The sequence below is a fragment of the Siphateles boraxobius genome, unplaced genomic scaffold, assembly GCF_051911475.1.
Source record: "Siphateles boraxobius isolate OS27281-9 unplaced genomic scaffold, OSU_SipBor_1 275, whole genome shotgun sequence".
Classification (NCBI taxonomy): Eukaryota; Metazoa; Chordata; class Actinopteri; order Cypriniformes; family Leuciscidae; genus Siphateles; species Siphateles boraxobius.
Window position 1 is genome coordinate 138,639 of NW_027508893.1, and position 15,528 is coordinate 154,166.

A 15,528-nucleotide genomic window follows, 5' to 3' on the forward strand; every position below is an offset into this window, starting at 1 on the left:
TACTTCCATTAACACCTGCTGCCACACAAGACTAAAACATCTCTTTCATTGAACACAGTTTTTGGGGGTGCACCGTTCCCAGAAGTACTGCAATACCGGGTCGATGCGTGGAGTGGACGGAGCAAGCCCCTCTTCCATCTCCCAGTTCCAAAAATCAATTTAATATATGGTGCCCGGGTAGGGCACGTATCAGATATTAAACTGATAAGAACAGATACTACACTTGATCTTAGCCAAAAGGCCGAGAAGCGATGACACAATGACGCAGAGGCGGGGGAGCCGTCAAAGGCCACGCCCACCTGGGCCGTGGCGAGAGGGTCTAAAGGTCGCCAACAAACAAGCTCAGCTCACAGCAATACAAGCTCAGCTTGACTGTTGACACCGAAAATGGATCACAGCAGAGCGCACAACACGACACTTTGGAGTGCAACCTGGGATTTTGGACCAACAAACATTCTGCCCTAAAAGTGAGCGGGCAGACCAAAGCGTACGTCGTAGAGACTTGAAACTCTTGAGGGATGGTAGTACCCGCCCGGTCTACAACATCACCAAGGCTCGGCCCCAAGGTGGCGCTGCAGCGATCAGAAGTACGAAATGCCTCGTAACTCCTGAACCGTCCGTCGCAGACCCAAGTGTCTTACATCACCGGAATCCTTGGCTCGGGCCGAACAAGACGCAGGCCTCGGATTCGATGGTTGCGCTGGGGAGATTTTCGGGTATTTGGGATTTTGTGAAAAAGCTACTTTTGCACACTAGTCCTAGGTCTTTCGCCCGATCTGACCCAAACCGGTGCAGAAAGATTCCCTGGAGTCTGATTGCCGACAGCGATGGGGAAAAAAGTCGGAATTTCGATTCACGTTGGCGACGGGACGCCAAAACGTTGGGAGTGGGCGAGGCGGGCTTTACTTAAATGGCCATAACTCTCCAACGGAATGAGACAATTACACCCAAGTCGGTACACCTGTGCACGGGCTCAGCCTGTGCTCAGGTGAAAAGGGATGTGGCGACTGGCCACTTGGTGGCGCTGTAAACAGTAAAAACAACAACATGAATACGGCCATAGGCGACTGTATGTCAGGTGATTTTTCACACATGCACAAGGTATTCATACCACATGATAGAACTCCTCATTCGGAACAACTTTGCTTCTAGGACCACTACTGCCAATAAAAGCGCTGGTTGAATAATGGAGATTATTTGAAGAATGATGAAAAAAATAAACTAAAAAACAGCCCTACTTTTGCAGACTGGTCCTAGGTTGAGAGTTTTACATCTCTCGATCAACCACTGCAGTTCAATTCTCTGGACTTCCTAGGTCGTTAACTACCAGAAGAAGAGGAACTCGAACAATCTGCTCTTTTAACCAGTGTGTCCAGGGGAGAGCGCGAACGCAGTCCCCCACTACCATAAATTATGCAGTCGAGATTCCCACATTTGGGGAATTCGCAGGGGTCAGCACAACCGGAGTGCAATGGCCGAGCCTCGCCCTGGGTGAACCACCTTCCTGATCATGGTGTCTCCCCTGCCAGGTAAGTATGAATTCCCAGGCCTCCCGTCAGAGGAACCGTGTCCCTCTCCGCAATCCTCACCAACGGTCGGACAATCAAACACACACCTGATTCAACTCATCAGCTCATTCGTAAAAACTCCAAGAGATAAGAGAGAGACATCAAAAACCTGCAGAGTCGGGCTCTTTTGCTGTTGTTGTTGTGGATGATGTTGTTTTCATGCTCCGGATCCATGAGCCAAAAATCAATTTCATACGCGGTCACCGGATAGTGGACGAATCAGATGTTAAACGAGATAAGAACAGAGTTGTTGTTTTTTTTTCCCTCTCACACCACCATTACCTGTATAGCATATGATCACCTACAACACCTTTAAAGCACCCATACACAGCAATATACGTTACTTCCATTAACACCTGCTGCCACACAAGACTAAAACATCTCTTTCATTGAACACAGTTTTTGGGGGTGCACCGTTCCCAGAAGTACTGCAATACCGGGTCGATGCGTGGAGTGGACGGAGCAAGCCCCTCTTCCATCTCCCAGTTCCAAAAATCAATTTAATATATGGTGCCCGGGTAGGGCACGTATCAGATATTAAACTGATAAGAACAGATACTACACTTGATCTTAGCCAAAAGGCCGAGAAGCGATGACACAATGACGCAGAGGCGGGGGAGCCGTCAAAGGCCACGCCCACCTGGGCCGTGGCGAGAGGGTCTAAAGGTCGCCAACAAACAAGCTCAGCTCACAGCAATACAAGCTCAGCTTGACTGTTGACACCGAAAATGGATCACAGCAGAGCGCACAACACGACACTTTGGAGTGCAACCTGGGATTTTGGACCAACAAACATTCTGCCCTAAAAGTGAGCGGGCAGACCAAAGCGTACGTCGTAGAGACTTGAAACTCTTGAGGGATGGTAGTACCCGCCCGGTCTACAACATCACCAAGGCTCGGCCCCAAGGTGGCGCTGCAGCGATCAGAAGTACGAAATGCCTCGTAACTCCTGAACCGTCCGTCGCAGACCCAAGTGTCTTACATCACCGGAATCCTTGGCTCGGGCCGAACAAGACGCAGGCCTCGGATTCGATGGTTGCGCTGGCGAGATTTTCGGGTATTTGGGATTTTGTGAAAAAGCTACTTTTGCACACTAGTCCTAGGTCTTTCGCCCGATCTGACCCAAACCGGTGCAGAAAGATTCCCTGGAGTCTGATTGCCGACAGCGATGGGGAAAAAAGTCGGAATTTCGATTCACGTTGGCGACGGGACGCCAAAACGTTGGGAGTGGGCGAGGCGGGCTTTACTTAAATGGCCATAACTCTCCAACGGAATGAGACAATTACACCCAAGTCGGTACACCTGTGCACGGGCTCAGCCTGTGCTCAGGTGAAAAGGGATGTGGCGACTGGCCACTTGGTGGCGCTGTAAACAGTAAAAACAACAACATGAATACGGCCATAGGCGACTGTATGTCAGGTGATTTTTCACACATGCACAAGGTATTCATACCACATGATAGAACTCCTCATTCGGAACAACTTTGCTTCTAGGACCACTACTGCCAATAAAAGCGCTGGTTGAATAATGGAGATTATTTGAAGAATGATGAAAAAAATAAACTAAAAAACAGCCCTACTTTTGCAGACTGGTCCTAGGTTGAGAGTTTTACATCTCTCGATCAACCACTGCAGTTCAATTCTCTGGACTTCCTAGGTCGTTAACTACCAGAAGAAGAGGAACTCGAACAATCTGCTCTTTTAACCAGTGTGTCCAGGGGAGAGCGCGAACGCAGTCCCCCACTACCATAAATTATGCAGTCGAGATTCCCACATTTGGGGAATTCGCAGGGGTCAGCACAACCGGAGTGCAATGGCCGAGCCTCGCCCTGGGTGAACCACCTTCCTGATCATGGTGTCTCCCCTGCCAGGTAAGTATGAATTCCCAGGCCTCCCGTCAGAGGAACCGTGTCCCTCTCCGCAATCCTCACCAACGGTCGGACAATCAAACACACACCTGATTCAACTCATCAGCTCATTCGTAAAAACTCCAAGAGATAAGAGAGAGACATCAAAAACCTGCAGAGTCGGGCTCTTTTGCTGTTGTTGTTGTGGATGATGTTGTTTTCATGCTCCGGATCCATGAGCCAAAAATCAATTTCATACGCGGTCACCGGATAGTGTACGAATCAGATGTTAAACGAGATAAGAACAGAGTTGTTGTTTTTTTTTCCCTCTCACACCACCATTACCTGTATAGCATATGATCACCTACAACACCTTTAAAGCACCCATACACAGCAATATACGTTACTTCCATTAACACCTGCTGCCACACAAGACTAAAACATCTCTTTCATTGAACACAGTTTTTGGGGGTGCACCGTTCCCAGAAGTACTGCAATACCGGGTCGATGCGTGGAGTGGACGGAGCAAGCCCCTCTTCCATCTCCCAGTTCCAAAAATCAATTTAATATATGGTGCCCGGGTAGGGCACGTATCAGATATTAAACTGATAAGAACAGATTTTTCTTTCGAAAAAAGTTTATTGTCACATTGTTTCATTCCATTCTTTCAATATCCATTTTTTCCTTATAAAATCACATTTTTGCACATATCTTAAAACAACAAAAAGGACATAAGTTACAGTTAAAAATCAGTTATGTTGATGTGTTGTGTAAAAGTCCATGTATGTTGTGTGTTGTTTTAAAGTAAAGGTAAAATGGATTAAAATAAAATAGGAATGCAAATATAAAACAATAAAACAATAAAATATGCCAAATAAAACATCTCTTGTACAGGATCGAGGGTGAGTCCCTATCAAGAATGTCCATTCACTCCAGGTCTCCAGAACAGGCCCCAGACTCCTCGCTTCCAGTGCCCAGCGGAGATCCCCTCTCCTCCGGCCCGCTGGCCCGCTGTTCCCGTAGCCAGAGTGGTGAGGGTGCATCTACGGGCGGCCAGGTACGGTGGCGGCCGGGACCTTCTCCGTGTGACCTCGGCCCCCCCATCCGAATAACGACGTGCGGCCCACCCTGCAGCGTTGATGTTATCCTCTGCTCGCACGCGTGGAGGGGGACCGTCACGCGTTTCCCCACCAGCAGGTTTCTGGTGACCCAGATGGCATCCTTGATGTGGTTGAGGGTGAGCCAGAGCGAGGCAAACGTTGGTGGTGTCAACTCCTTCAAGCCCTGACCCACCCCCAGGATGGCGAGCTTATAGTCCACCTGAGCCCCACCCGCTGGCAGGCACGGGAAAAACAGGGGGCCTGTCTTGGCCCACAGGTCCCGCGCAGCGCCGCACTCCCAGAGCAGATGTTGAACGGTCTCCGGGGAACCACATCCGGACCGTGGGCAGGTGGAGTTTTTGGCCATGCCTCTGGAGTGCATGACCGCCCTGACCGGGAGGATCTCATGAGCCACCATCCACGACAGGTCCTTAAGCCTGTTCTGGAGAGCTGGGTGGGCTGCGTTCCTCCAAACGTCTTTGGCCTCACCTAGTGTGAGGCCTGGAACTGGACTCACCGATTCTCGATCCTGCACAAGAGAGACGAGAGACTTGTGATTAGTTAAAACAGTGGCATCATTTGTTTCTAAAAGATATTTCTTTAAAAAATTCTTAATAAAACTATGCTCTTTTGACAAATTAAAAGACACTGGACTTTTAAGATCAATGGGTAAAATTTTCAAACTTCTTAGGTATGACCCCATCCAGAATCGGGTCATGGCTGCTGTCTTGTGTTCTCTGGATGGGGTCAGTGCATACTGGATATGGAGGGCGGCAAAGCGGCTGCCTAAAAACAGGTGGGGGTCTGGGAGGCCTTTCCCGCCATTCTCTTTTTTCTTTTTAACCACCTCCCTCTTGATTCGTTCCCACTTGGACCCCCACAGGAAATAAAATACCGCCCTCTCCAACTTGGCCAGGAATCGTCTTGGGGGACTAAAAACAGAACAGACAAGTAAAATTAGTGGTAAAATCACTGCTTTAAAAATTAAAATCTTGCCTTCTAACGTCAGTTGTCTTAGTCCCCAAAAGCCCAGTCTTTGTCTGACTTTCCCTAACATGTCAGTCCAGTTTCCTGGTCCTCCACCCTCCCTGTCAAATTTTACTCCTAAAATTTTCAAATCCTTTTCTTTAAAATCCAAATCTAGTCCTCCTGTGTCCACGTCGCCCCACGGCCCGAAGAGCAGGGCCTCGGACTTACTCCTGTTAAGCTTGGCGCCCGAGGCCCGACCGTACCAGTCAGTCAAGTCCATTGCTCTTCGTACTGATAAAAAGTCAGTCGCTAAAAGGGTCACGTCATCCATATATAAAACGCAGGTCGCCGTCAGTCCACCAGTTCCTGGGATATCTAGTCCTTTAATCCATTTATCCCTTCTCAAGATCTGTGCCAGTGGCTCAATACAAGCCACATACAGAAGGGGAGATAAAGGACACCCCTGACGGACACCGGTGTGGATATTTACAGCTTTGGAAAGATGCCCATTTGCAAGAAATTTGCTGCTTAAGCCCTCATACAGCAGTCCCACCCAAGCTATAAACCTCTCTGGAAACCCCATTTTTTGCAGTACCTGAAGGAGGTACTGGTGCGAGACCCGATCAAAAGCTTTTTCAAAGTCTAAATTTAGGACTACAAGTCTAATGTTTCTGTCTCTCGCATAACAGATGGCGTCTCTGATCAGTACCAGGCTGTCCGTGATCTTCCTGCCGGGCACAGCGCAAGCTTGATCCAGGTGGATTACGTCCTCTAAAACAGTCGACATGCGTGTAGCTAAAATCTTACTAAAAAGTTTACAATCATAATTTAAAAGAGTGATTGGTCGCCAGTTTCTCAAGTCAGTCTTGTCTCCTTTTTTGTACAGTAATGTAACTATCCCTACTCTAAAGCTGTCTGGAAGTCTGTCAAGAGTCTCAAATTCTTTAAAAACTGTAAGTAAGTCATGTGCTAAAATGTCCCAGAAAGTCAGATAAAACTCAAAGGGGAGTCCGTCCATGCCCGGGGACTTCCCCTTCTTAAAACCCTTTAAAGCTTTTTCCAATTCTAAAAGATTAAAATCCTGGGATAAAAGCACATCTGGACTCTTAACTTTTTTATCTAAAAACCCTAAAACTTCCTCTAAGATGCCATTGTGTACCTCTTTAGTGCCGTATAAATTACTGTAAAAACTTTCAATTTCCCCTAAAATCAGGTCAGTTGTATTTACTTCCCCCCCTCTAAAAGTTTTTAAAATATTGATCGACCCTCCCCGAGCTATTGTCTTTTTAAAAAAATACCTGGTACACTTCTCTCCTTCCTCTAACTCCCTTTCTCTACATCTTAAAATGACACCTTTGCTCTTTGTTTCAGACAGATCTGACATTTCTTTCTTTACTTCTTTTATTTCATTTGTAAAATCCAATCCATTGTTTAAAAGGTTAAAATATCTCTGCAGTCTTTTTTGCAACCCCATCATGCGTCTTTTTTCTTTATTCTTTTTTTCCTTTCCAATTTGTTTAAAAAACCGTCCTGTCCTTTGTTTCACCATCTCCCACCACTGTGCACGTGAGTCGTAAAAGTCCTGGAGGGTCTGCCATTGGCTGAACTGCTCCCTATACTCACTAACCAGTTCCTCGTCCTCTAATAGGGAACAGTTCAGCTTCCACAGCCCTCTCCCTGCAGTCACACCCGTGGGGAGTGAAAGAGTGCAAGACAGCATCATATGGTCGGAAAAAAAGAGGGGGGTCAATGTAGCATCGGTCGGCGGGAGGTCCCTGGTAAAAATATAGTCAATTCGAGAGGCTCTGGCACCGTCACCACTGAACCAGGTGAAGCCTTCCTCTCTTTGATGCATTGTTTTAAAACAGTCAACTAACTTAAAATCTTTGACTATATTTTGTAATAAAACCGATGTCTTGTCGACCTTAAAATCCTCTCCTACCCTCCTTCTGTCCTTTTTTGATAATACACAATTAAAATCCCCTGCTACCACTAGGGGAGCCCTGCCTAGCATGTGGGGTTGCAAGTCTTCTAAAAGCTCATACCTGTTATTTTTTTCAGTAAAACCATACATATTTAAAATGTTAAGATCCTTACCTAAAAAAGTCAGATTTGCTAAAATTGCCCGCCCGTCCCTCACCACAGTGCTGCCCTTCACCAAAAGGTTGGGATTTTTTATTAAAATAGCAACACCGTCATTTTTGTTAAAATTGGACCCACTCCAAATGGAAAATCCTGGGGTCCAAATCTCCTCCCACTTCCTGTAATTTGTTAAAAAGGGCAAACCACATTCTTGCAATAAAAACACATCTGACTTAAAAGTTTTTAAAAAGGATAACACACTCTGTGCTCGCAAAGTAGACCTCACACTTCTCACATTGATTGTAGAGATAGTGAGGGCCATGAGCAGTATGGTTAAAAATACAAGCATTAATAGAAGGATAAAACCAAAAGACTGCAGAAAGTTACATTAAAATCATGTTATGTCATGTAGCACTTGCTTCTCCTTTTCCCCAGAAAAACTGGGATCAGGAGGGCAAATGCTCGCCGCCTCAGAGTCCACAGAGAGAACCTCTTGTGGCTCCTTCGGTGACGATGTTCTAAGCTTAACGTGCAAAAAGGAGACTTCATTGGGAGATTCTGCGGGCCACATACGGTCTAGATCTAACGAAGAGGAACTATCTAGCCGATGCGATGCCCGCAGCCTTTTCTCCTCTGTTTGAAGCAGAGGAGATCTCGCAGACCTTTTTTGCACCTGAGCATTGGGGAGTGAACCCTCGGATTCACCCCCACTATCCACCACACTAACCTCCGATACGGTGTAGAGTGAGGAAGCCGTTGCATCCTCCTCCTCCTCCTCCATTTTGTTTTCACTTCTCTCTTGTTGGGGAACGGCTTCCTCACTCTGTTCGCTGTTAAAACTTGACTCCGCCCCTGTGGCCGCCCCACTTCCTTCCTCCTGCCCACTCCCTGAGGCTGGCTGGGAAATAGAATTTCCCGCCAAAACCTCAGGGACCGCCTCCTCCTTCCTTTGCTCTTTTGTTTGTTCCACATGTGGGGCGGCCATTTTGTTGCCTTTCAGTTTGTTGGCAAAACTTTTAGGGCAATCTCTGTAGAGATGGGATGACTCCCCACAGAGGTTGCACCGCCTGCCATTGGTACACTCTTCAAAAGTATGACCAATTTCTCTGCATTTCCCACATATCATTTCCTGGCATGCTTCAGCTAAGTGCCCAAACTTTCCACATTTTCTACATAATTTGGGCATACCCTGGTAGTGAATGTAGCCTCTGTTCTCACCCAACACAATCATAGAAGGCAGATGCTTCAGGCCCTGGTAGCCCCCAGCGTCTTCCCATTGTTTAATGGGAATTCGCCAGGAGCATGTCCAAATACCATCCTCATCTAAAACCTTGACTGGCTGGCTTCGAACTGTGCAAAATCTGCCCAGCCAGACACAAATGTCCTCCCCAGTCACTGTCTCATTAAACATTCTAACAATCACAGTTTTAAGTGTGTTGTCAGAGAGCTTTTCAACAGTAAACATGGACAGCTGGGATTTAGCTACTTCAAATCTGTGCCAGAAATCATTCAGGTGGGAAACCGCTCTAAAACTAACATCAAATCCTTTGTTCAGGGGCAGAGTCACGATGCAATTCAGATCATCAGGTTTAAAATTTAGAGTTTTTTGGATCAGCTTCCTGGAGAAGTCAAGACGTGACATCCCCAGGAGCTTCCCCTCAACTTCTTTGAATAAAAAACGCACGCTGTGGTGCCTCCTCATGCCGGCACGGGCAGCCGACATGGTGGAGACACCAACAGCCTAAAACTTTAAAAAACAATAAATAAATAAATAATAAATAAATAGATAAAAAGGTCTTACCTTAAAACAGAACCGGAATAAAAGCAGCTGGATCAATGTACCTCTCAAAAGTTTGGGGCTCAAGTCACTGAAGGACCCAAGCCGGAAAAACCTCCAAGAGGCGATCGCTGTCTCTACCCTAGGACCAGACACTTGATCTTAGCCAAAAGGCCGAGAAGCGATGACACAATGACGCAGAGGCGGGGGAGCCGTCAAAGGCCACGCCCACCTGGGCCGTGGCGAGAGGGTCTAAAGGTCGCCAACAAACAAGCTCAGCTCACAGCAATACAAGCTCAGCTTGACTGTTGACACCGAAAATGGATCACAGCAGAGCGCACAACACGACACTTTGGAGTGCAACCTGGGATTTTGGACCAACAAACATTCTGCCCTAAAAGTGAGCGGGCAGACCAAAGCGTACGTCGTAGAGACTTGAAACTCTTGAGGGATGGTAGTACCCGCCCGGTCTACAACATCACCAAGGCTCGGCCCCAAGGTGGCGCTGCAGCGATCAGAAGTACGAAATGCCTCGTAACTCCTGAACCGTCCGTCGCAGACCCAAGTGTCTTACATCACCGGAATCCTTGGCTCGGGCCGAACAAGACGCAGGCCTCGGATTCGATGGTTGCGCTGGCGAGATTTTCGGGTATTTGGGATTTTGTGAAAAAGCTACTTTTGCACACTAGTCCTAGGTCTTTCGCCCGATCTGACCCAAACCGGTGCAGAAAGATTCCCTGGAGTCTGATTGCCGACAGCGATGGGGAAAAAAGTCGGAATTTCGATTCACGTTGGCGACGGGACGCCAAAACGTTGGGAGTGGGCGAGGCGGGCTTTACTTAAATGGCCATAACTCTCCAACGGAATGAGACAATTACACCCAAGTCGGTACACCTGTGCACGGGCTCAGCCTGTGCTCAGGTGAAAAGGGATGTGGCGACTGGCCACTTGGTGGCGCTGTAAACAGTAAAAACAACAACATGAATACGGCCATAGGCGACTGTATGTCAGGTGATTTTTCACACATGCACAAGGTATTCATACCACATGATAGAACTCCTCATTCGGAACAACTTTGCTTCTAGGACCACTACTGCCAATAAAAGCGCTGGTTGAATAATGGAGATTATTTGAAGAATGATGAAAAAAATAAACTAAAAAACAGCCCTACTTTTGCAGACTGGTCCTAGGTTGAGAGTTTTACATCTCTCGATCAACCACTGCAGTTCAATTCTCTGGACTTCCTAGGTCGTTAACTACCAGAAGAAGAGGAACTCGAACAATCTGCTCTTTTAACCAGTGTGTCCAGGGGAGAGCGCGAACGCAGTCCCCCACTACCATAAATTATGCAGTCGAGATTCCCACATTTGGGGAATTCGCAGGGGTCAGCACAACCGGAGTGCAATGGCCGAGCCTCGCCCTGGGTGAACCACCTTCCTGATCATGGTGTCTCCCCTGCCAGGTAAGTATGAATTCCCAGGCCTCCCGTCAGAGGAACCGTGTCCCTCTCCGCAATCCTCACCAACGGTCGGACAATCAAACACACACCTGATTCAACTCATCAGCTCATTCGTAAAAACTCCAAGAGATAAGAGAGAGACATCAAAAACCTGCAGAGTCGGGCTCTTTTGCTGTTGTTGTTGTGGATGATGTTGTTTTCATGCTCCGGATCCATGAGCCAAAAATCAATTTCATACGCGGTCACCGGATAGTGGACGAATCAGATGTTAAACGAGATAAGAACAGAGTTGTTGTTTTTTTTTCCCTCTCACACCACCATTACCTGTATAGCATATGATAACCTACAACACCTTTAAAGCACCCATACACAGCAATATACGTTACTTCCATTAACACCTGCTGCCACACAAGACTAAAACATCTCTTTCATTGAACACAGTTTTTGGGGGTGCACCGTTCCCAGAAGTACTGCAATACCGGGTCGATGCGTGGAGTGGACGGAGCAAGCCCCTCTTCCATCTCCCAGTTCCAAAAATCAATTTAATATATGGTGCCCGGGTAGGGCACGTATCAGATATTAAACTGATAAGAACAGATACTACACTTGATCTTAGCCAAAAGGCCGAGAAGCGATGACACAATGACGCAGAGGCGGGGGAGCCGTCAAAGGCCACGCCCACCTGGGCCGTGGCGAGAGGGTCTAAAGGTCGCCAACAAACAAGCTCAGCTCACAGCAATACAAGCTCAGCTTGACTGTTGACACCGAAAATGGATCACAGCAGAGCGCACAACACGACACTTTGGAGTGCAACCTGGGATTTTGGACCAACAAACATTCTGCCCTAAAAGTGAGCGGGCAGACCAAAGCGTACGTCGTAGAGACTTGAAACTCTTGAGGGATGGTAGTACCCGCCCGGTCTACAACATCACCAAGGCTCGGCCCCAAGGTGGCGCTGCAGCGATCAGAAGTACGAAATGCCTCGTAACTCCTGAACCGTCCGTCGCAGACCCAAGTGTCTTACATCACCGGAATCCTTGGCTCGGGCCGAACAAGACGCAGGCCTCGGATTCGATGGTTGCGCTGGCGAGATTTTCGGGTATTTGGGATTTTGTGAAAAAGCTACTTTTGCACACTAGTCCTAGGTCTTTCGCCCGATCTGACCCAAACCGGTGCAGAAAGATTCCCTGGAGTCTGATTGCCGACAGCGATGGGGAAAAAAGTCGGAATTTCGATTCACGTTGGCGACGGGACGCCAAAACGTTGGGAGTGGGCGAGGCGGGCTTTACTTAAATGGCCATAACTCTCCAACGGAATGAGACAATTACACCCAAGTCGGTACACCTGTGCACGGGCTCAGCCTGTGCTCAGGTGAAAAGGGATGTGGCGACTGGCCACTTGGTGGCGCTGTAAACAGTAAAAACAACAACATGAATACGGCCATAGGCGACTGTATGTCAGGTGATTTTTCACACATGCACAAGGTATTCATACCACATGATAGAACTCCTCATTCGGAACAACTTTGCTTCTAGGACCACTACTGCCAATAAAAGCGCTGGTTGAATAATGGAGATTATTTGAAGAATGATGAAAAAAATAAACTAAAAAACAGCCCTACTTTTGCAGACTGGTCCTAGGTTGAGAGTTTTACATCTCTCGATCAACCACTGCAGTTCAATTCTCTGGACTTCCTAGGTCGTTAACTACCAGAAGAAGAGGAACTCGAACAATCTGCTCTTTTAACCAGTGTGTCCAGGGGAGAGCGCGAACGCAGTCCCCCACTACCATAAATTATGCAGTCGAGATTCCCACATTTGGGGAATTCGCAGGGGTCAGCACAACCGGAGTGCAATGGCCGAGCCTCGCCCTGGGTGAACCACCTTCCTGATCATGGTGTCTCCCCTGCCAGGTAAGTATGAATTCCCAGGCCTCCCGTCAGAGGAACCGTGTCCCTCTCCGCAATCCTCACCAACGGTCGGACAATCAAACACACACCTGATTCAACTCATCAGCTCATTCGTAAAAACTCCAAGAGATAAGAGAGAGACATCAAAAACCTGCAGAGTCGGGCTCTTTTGCTGTTGTTGTTGTGGATGATGTTGTTTTCATGCTCCGGATCCATGAGCCAAAAATCAATTTCATACGCGGTCACCGGATAGTGGACGAATCAGATGTTAAACGAGATAAGAACAGAGTTGTTGTTTTTTTTTCCCTCTCACACCACCATTACCTGTATAGCATATGATAACCTACAACACCTTTAAAGCACCCATACACAGCAATATACGTTACTTCCATTAACACCTGCTGCCACACAAGACTAAAACATCTCTTTCATTGAACACAGTTTTTGGGGGTGCACCGTTCCCAGAAGTACTGCAATACCGGGTCGATGCGTGGAGTGGACGGAGCAAGCCCCTCTTCCATCTCCCAGTTCCAAAAATCAATTTAATATATGGTGCCCGGGTAGGGCACGTATCAGATATTAAACTGATAAGAACAGATACTACACTTGATCTTAGCCAAAAGGCCGAGAAGCGATGACACAATGACGCAGAGGCGGGGGAGCCGTCAAAGGCCACGCCCACCTGGGCCGTGGCGAGAGGGTCTAAAGGTCGCCAACAAACAAGCTCAGCTCACAGCAATACAAGCTCAGCTTGACTGTTGACACCGAAAATGGATCACAGCAGAGCGCACAACACGACACTTTGGAGTGCAACCTGGGATTTTGGACCAACAAACATTCTGCCCTAAAAGTGAGCGGGCAGACCAAAGCGTACGTCGTAGAGACTTGAAACTCTTGAGGGATGGTAGTACCCGCCCGGTCTACAACATCACCAAGGCTCGGCCCCAAGGTGGCGCTGCAGCGATCAGAAGTACGAAATGCCTCGTAACTCCTGAACCGTCCGTCGCAGACCCAAGTGTCTTACATCACCGGAATCCTTGGCTCGGGCCGAACAAGACGCAGGCCTCGGATTCGATGGTTGCGCTGGCGAGATTTTCGGGTATTTGGGATTTTGTGAAAAAGCTACTTTTGCACACTAGTCCTAGGTCTTTCGCCCGATCTGACCCAAACCGGTGCAGAAAGATTCCCTGGAGTCTGATTGCCGACAGCGATGGGGAAAAAAGTCGGAATTTCGATTCACGTTGGCGACGGGACGCCAAAACGTTGGGAGTGGGCGAGGCGGGCTTTACTTAAATGGCCATAACTCTCCAACGGAATGAGACAATTACACCCAAGTCGGTACACCTGTGCACGGGCTCAGCCTGTGCTCAGGTGAAAAGGGATGTGGCGACTGGCCACTTGGTGGCGCTGTAAACAGTAAAAACAACAACATGAATACGGCCATAGGCGACTGTATGTCAGGTGATTTTTCACACATGCACAAGGTATTCATACCACATGATAGAACTCCTCATTCGGAACAACTTTGCTTCTAGGACCACTACTGCCAATAAAAGCGCTGGTTGAATAATGGAGATTATTTGAAGAATGATGAAAAAAATAAACTAAAAAACAGCCCTACTTTTGCAGACTGGTCCTAGGTTGAGAGTTTTACATCTCTCGATCAACCACTGCAGTTCAATTCTCTGGACTTCCTAGGTCGTTAACTACCAGAAGAAGAGGAACTCGAACAATCTGCTCTTTTAACCAGTTTGTCCAGGGGAGAGCGCGAACGCAGTCCCCCACTACCATAAATTATGCAGTCGAGATTCCCACATTTGGGGAATTCGCAGGGGTCAGCACAACCGGAGTGCAATGGCCGAGCCTCGCCCTGGGTGAACCACCTTCCTGATCATGGTGTCTCCCCTGCCAGGTAAGTATGAATTCCCAGGCTTCCCGTCAGAGGCACCGTGTCCCTCTCCGCAATCCTCACCAACGGTCGGACAATCAAACACACACCTGATTCAACTCATCAGCTCATTCGTAAAAACTCCAAGAGATAAGAGAGAGACATCAAAAACCTGCAGAGTCGGGCTCTTTTGCTGTTGTTGTTGTGGATGATGTTGTTTTCATGCTCCGGATCCATGAGCCAAAAATCAATTTCATACGCGGTCACCGGATAGTGGACGAATCAGATGTTAAACGAGATAAGAACAGAGTTATTGTTTTTTTTTCCCTCTCACACCACCATTACCTGTATAGCATATGATCACCTACAACACCTTTAAAGCACCCATACACAGCAATATACGTTACTTCCATTAACACCTGCTGCCACACAAGACTAAAACATCTCTTTCATTGAACACAGTTTTTGGGGGTGCACCGTTCCCAGAAGTACTGCAATACCGGGTCGATGCGTGGAGTGGACGGAGCAAGCCCCTCTTCCATCTCCCAGTTCCAAAAATCAATTTAATATATGGTGCCCGGGTAGGGCACGTATCAGATATTAAACTGATAAGAACAGATACTACACTTGATCTTAGCCAAAAGGCCGAGAAGCGATGACACAATGACGCAGAGGCGGGGGAGCCGTCAAAGGCCACGCCCACCTGGGCCGTGGCGAGAGGGTCTAAAGGTCGCCAACAAACAAGCTCAGCTCACAGCAATACAAGCTCAGCTTGACTGTTGACACCGAAAATGGATCACAGCAGAGCGCACAACACGACACTTTGGAGTGCAACCTGGGATTTTGGACCAACAAACATTCTGCCCTAAAAGTGAGCGGGCAGACCAAAGCGTACGTCGTAGAGACTTGAAACTCTTGAGGGATGGTAGT

At 47.8% G+C, this 15,528-nt stretch overlaps 10 non-coding genes and 1 pseudogene across 10 annotated transcripts; all 11 read right to left on the reverse strand.

The window, feature by feature from the left end:
* Window positions 1-62: 62 nt before the first annotated feature.
* Window positions 63-253, reverse strand: LOC143753193 (U2 spliceosomal RNA). Its single transcript, XR_013207612.1, has one exon. It is a non-coding gene; the product is annotated as a U2 spliceosomal RNA (small nuclear RNA).
* A 1,120-nt stretch (window positions 254-1,373) lies between these two features.
* On the reverse strand, window positions 1,374-1,537 carry LOC143753322 (U1 spliceosomal RNA). The gene has a single exon (XR_013207689.1). It is a non-coding gene; the product is annotated as a U1 spliceosomal RNA (small nuclear RNA).
* A 434-nt stretch (window positions 1,538-1,971) lies between these two features.
* On the reverse strand, window positions 1,972-2,162 carry LOC143753194 (U2 spliceosomal RNA). The gene has a single exon (XR_013207613.1). It is a non-coding gene; the product is annotated as a U2 spliceosomal RNA (small nuclear RNA).
* Window positions 2,163-3,282: 1,120 nt separating this feature from the next.
* On the reverse strand, window positions 3,283-3,446 carry LOC143753323 (U1 spliceosomal RNA). Its single transcript, XR_013207690.1, has one exon. It is a non-coding gene; the product is annotated as a U1 spliceosomal RNA (small nuclear RNA).
* A 434-nt stretch (window positions 3,447-3,880) lies between these two features.
* Window positions 3,881-4,056, reverse strand: LOC143753269 (U2 spliceosomal RNA; annotated as a pseudogene).
* A 6,592-nt stretch (window positions 4,057-10,648) lies between these two features.
* LOC143753324 (U1 spliceosomal RNA) lies at window positions 10,649-10,812 on the reverse strand. Its single transcript, XR_013207691.1, has one exon. It is a non-coding gene; the product is annotated as a U1 spliceosomal RNA (small nuclear RNA).
* Window positions 10,813-11,246: 434 nt separating this feature from the next.
* On the reverse strand, window positions 11,247-11,437 carry LOC143753195 (U2 spliceosomal RNA). Its single transcript, XR_013207614.1, has one exon. It is a non-coding gene; the product is annotated as a U2 spliceosomal RNA (small nuclear RNA).
* Window positions 11,438-12,557: 1,120 nt separating this feature from the next.
* LOC143753325 (U1 spliceosomal RNA) lies at window positions 12,558-12,721 on the reverse strand. Its single transcript, XR_013207692.1, has one exon. It is a non-coding gene; the product is annotated as a U1 spliceosomal RNA (small nuclear RNA).
* A 434-nt stretch (window positions 12,722-13,155) lies between these two features.
* On the reverse strand, window positions 13,156-13,346 carry LOC143753196 (U2 spliceosomal RNA). Its single transcript, XR_013207615.1, has one exon. It is a non-coding gene; the product is annotated as a U2 spliceosomal RNA (small nuclear RNA).
* Window positions 13,347-14,466: 1,120 nt separating this feature from the next.
* LOC143753326 (U1 spliceosomal RNA) lies at window positions 14,467-14,630 on the reverse strand. The gene has a single exon (XR_013207693.1). It is a non-coding gene; the product is annotated as a U1 spliceosomal RNA (small nuclear RNA).
* A 434-nt stretch (window positions 14,631-15,064) lies between these two features.
* On the reverse strand, window positions 15,065-15,255 carry LOC143753198 (U2 spliceosomal RNA). The gene has a single exon (XR_013207617.1). It is a non-coding gene; the product is annotated as a U2 spliceosomal RNA (small nuclear RNA).
* Between the last annotated feature and the right edge of the window lie 273 nt (window positions 15,256-15,528).